The 4,027-nt window shown below is 35.9% G+C and overlaps 1 long non-coding RNA gene across 1 annotated transcript; it reads right to left on the reverse strand.

Moving 5' to 3' along the window:
• Positions 1–555: 555 nt before the first annotated feature.
• On the reverse strand, positions 556–2,278 carry LOC139354232 (uncharacterized). The gene is made up of 2 exons (XR_011605381.1): positions 958–2,278; positions 556–891 (listed from the first exon to the last, which is right to left on the reverse strand). It is a non-coding gene; the product is annotated as an uncharacterized lncRNA (long non-coding RNA).
• Positions 2,279–4,027: the final 1,749 nt, after the last annotated feature.

Raw genomic sequence — 4,027 nt, forward strand, 5'->3', positions numbered from 1 at the left:
CTATACGGAAATATGCCTTTACGTTTAACCATTTGAAATTTGTTCGGGTCCGTGAAAAATGACTTTATTGTGGTTAGATTTTCTTCTTTTAAATAACTGGCTAAGCTGTCTAAACTGGAAGGCATAAATCTAAATGAATCTAAAAATCGAAGTTCTAACGTTTCATTGGGATTTATATAAATTTTCTTTGAGATCGAAATATAAAACTCTTTGTTTAGCGGAATTATAGAAATATCACCAGGAATTTTAATTAATTCTTTTACAAATAAATGAGCATCGTATGCCGAGAGATTATGGAAAAATATTGGGAAAAATTTAGCTAATTTATAGTTTAAATTGCAATTATTATGTGCTACACCTCTATATTTGCCTGTTAAGTGACAATGGTCTAGAACTCTTTTAGATTGTTCAGTTAATATATTACCGCATATACTACAATTTTGTTCTAAGTCAATTATTTTTTGTTGCTCCATTGATAGCGGATATAAGGGTATCGTTACATTTAAGTGATTTTGATATAACACTAAACAATCATTATATATGCTCTCAACAAAATGTGTTGCACAATCTTCACCATAATATATTCGATATATATCCAAACTATTGTCAAATGAACACTTTATATAATAACTATATGCATACGGTATGTGCTTTTGAATCAAATTTATGTTATCCGAAGTTTTCAGATTCATCCCTTCTAAAATACACTCAAAATCAGCATATGCTACAAAAGGAACATCTAATTGATTTTTTAAATTAGGCATCTCAGTTATAATTCTATTACACTCCATAATATGTCGTTCCAGTTTGTCGCTATCGTAGAAATTTAGAAAACAGCTATTGCATAGATGAATCTTCCTCGTACTTTTCGTTATTTGTTTGCGAAGTAATCTAATGGAGAATCAAAGAAATAAATATAATTTTTTTTATTTTTTAATTTTCTAATTTAATACTTACTTGGAAATATTTTTAATCCAAGCATAGTGATATTTGTCATCCTTCTCGAGAAGTAGTAGATATATAGTGTGTAAAACGTTGTCAGTTTTATTATTAGTTAAATAATATGGACCGATAATTGTCTTTTCATCGCTGTCTACACCCAACACAGTTATACTAATTTCAGGATTATTTTCTTCAAATATTTTTATGCTGTCGACCGGTGTGGGGAATTTTAATCCACTAAAATTTAATGATTTATTATTTATATTTATTATATCCGATCCAATGTTGTAAATGCCTTTACGTTTATATTGATTGGGTAGATTCTTATTACAAGGTAATTTCACAAAAGCCGATATTAATGCCCATTTAAAACAATATTCGTCTCTATTTTGCACGTTGATGCAGGCTTTTCTGTTTACTATTTCTCTTGGTAAACCAATGAAATTCGAGCCCTTTATTAGCTGATATTTATTTATATTAACTTCTAAATGAACTATTTCAATTAGGGACCAACCACTGTCTCGTTCTTGAAACTCGCTCATCTCACTTTTTATATAGTCATTTAAATTTTTGATTATTTCATTTAGATTTTCAGTCTGACTCATTGTTTGATTTAAGACTTGCATTTTTGTTTGAAATGACTTTAGATTGATTTCACAATGATCTTCACTCTCTTTAATCAAAACATAATTACAGAATTGTTCAAAATTAAATTTGATATTGACGTGTTTTTTTTGAGCTTCTTGGAGTAGAGTGATCACTTGTTCTTTGATTGATTGTTGAAATAAATTGATATCCAAGCATTCTTTATTTGGATTTGTGATTATATAAGTTTCAATACGATTCCGAAATGCACTTCTTATACACCGCAAGTTATCACTTATTTGCGCACCAGATAATTGTTTATGCAAGTTGGTGCGTAAGTGATGCGACCAACTAATTTTAGCAACATTTAGATTACAGACATCACAATATCGTATTTCACTAGCGACAGGATTTGTGTTACTAGGCCCAGGATTGTTATTGTTATGTAAAGCATCACCCATTTTTGTTTTTGTTTTGTTTTGTTTTAAATATTCATAAAAAAAGTTTATTTTATTTTTTTCTTATTCGTTACAAAAATTTAAAATATAATTATCCCCTTCTGATTTAAGTTTGACTAGCTTGTAGCCCCCCGTCGCCATGTGCTCCACAGCTTGCGATGACAGAGTACTAAAGCGTTCTGGTAAGAACACCACAAAATCTTCAAATGTGAGCATAATTTTAGCGCCGAAGCGTGTCTGCTTCACTTCAGCGTTCTTTATCACAATCGGTGTGTCAAACGGGAGAGCCTTAACACTCTGCTGCTGCTGGGGAGGGGAGGGGGAGGGGGAGGGGGAGGGGGAGGGGGAGGGGGAGGGGGAGGGGGAGGGGGAGGGGGAGGGGGAGGGGGAGTGAGCGCAACCCCCCAGAGGGTCAAGCACCAGGACAAGCGGGAGGACAAGCGGGAGGGGAACTGGGAGGGGGAGTGGGAGGGGGAGTGAGCGCGGCCCTAGCAACTTCCACAACAACAACTTACGCAAGCGATAAGCGCCCCCGCACCAGCGAAACAGTGAGTCAGAACATACAATACAAATTTATCCAGAGCATACAAATACACCATCGTTTTATCCAGAACATACAAATACACCCTACTATCGTAAATGACTTGCACGAACATTCTCGAAAAAACTTTTAACGAAGACGAGTGATTACAAGGCGTATAATCGATCTGTGACAAGCAGATTTCGTTAAAATGAAAGCTTTTTCAAAATCTAATGATGGGTACCGATACTTGTTGACTGTTGTAGACACATTTTCGAAATATGCTTGGGGTGAGGCATTAAAATTCAATAAACACGCCATACTGTCAGAAAAATCCTAGATAGCAAGTTCAAATAAATAGCGCTAGGCATAGATGATAGTGATTCCTATAATTAATTCTTTTCACAGACGAATACAGAGGAAGACATAGAAAAGGAGAAAAAGCAGACGGAAGTTAAGAAGAAAGGAAAAACATATTTACCAATGTATACAGAAGAGGTCCATATGGGTGTGGATGCAGAGCCAGAAGATAATAACACTAGTTATAATTATGATTTTAATATCAGTAATTTGACGAGAGGAAATGTGTTGGATAAAGGTTATGGACCAAAAAAAACTGCAAGCAATTAATTAACATTGGGATATAAAGAATTTAAAATTAATGATAATAAAATAACATTTTCTAGTGGAATGAGTTGTATTCTGACCCCTTGTCTGTAGCCTATAATTTTTCTTAGTAAACCTGGAAACTATTGTGATCAAAATATTAGAATGTATAAAAAAACCAGGAACAATGCTATAGTCAAGTACCTCGACTATCAGATACCCGTTACTCAGCTAAAGGGACAAATGGAAAATTAAGATATGCAAGCAGCAAAGCGAGACTGAAATGCGCCAGCTACCCCTGATCTCAATATATGGTTATGTGGGTGCTAGACAGATTTAAGCGTTATGGGCGTTAGAGTTGGCGTGGCAATTTTTTTTAGGTCAATCAATAGGTATTGACGAGACTAATACATTTTAGTTAAAATTTTGTATCTAGCATGAAAACTTTGGGCGCCACAGGCATGTGTCGCTCCGCATGCGTGGTGGCTCTGTGGTGGACCGCTCTGCACAAACAATGCATCTTGACTCCCCTTAACAAAGTACAGCGAATGGCGGCTTTTTTTATTAGTGGAGTTCTTCAAAATACCCCAAATGACCGCTGAATGCGATCTTAAGCATCCCTACCCTGGACTTAGCAGGCATGGAATGGGCCAAACCGGCAGCCATTCTACTGAGGGATACCGGGCAGTGGAAAGCTCAATTTTATGGTCATGCCTAAATTCTCCAGCATGATAAATGGATTCCAAAGAAAACGGTTCTATGCAAATATCTTGAATACAGTCACACACCCTTTGAGGCCCTGATTCCAGATAGAGAGGAATGGGAGCAGGGCCGACCGGGCATGACAGACGCAATATACTTCTATACAGATGGCTCCAAATTTGAGGGACACGTTGGAGGAGGTGTATACTCCGAA

The sequence above is a fragment of the Drosophila suzukii genome, assembly GCF_043229965.1.
Source record: "Drosophila suzukii chromosome 2 unlocalized genomic scaffold, CBGP_Dsuzu_IsoJpt1.0 scf_2c, whole genome shotgun sequence".
In the NCBI taxonomy this organism is placed as follows: domain Eukaryota; kingdom Metazoa; phylum Arthropoda; class Insecta; order Diptera; family Drosophilidae; genus Drosophila; species Drosophila suzukii.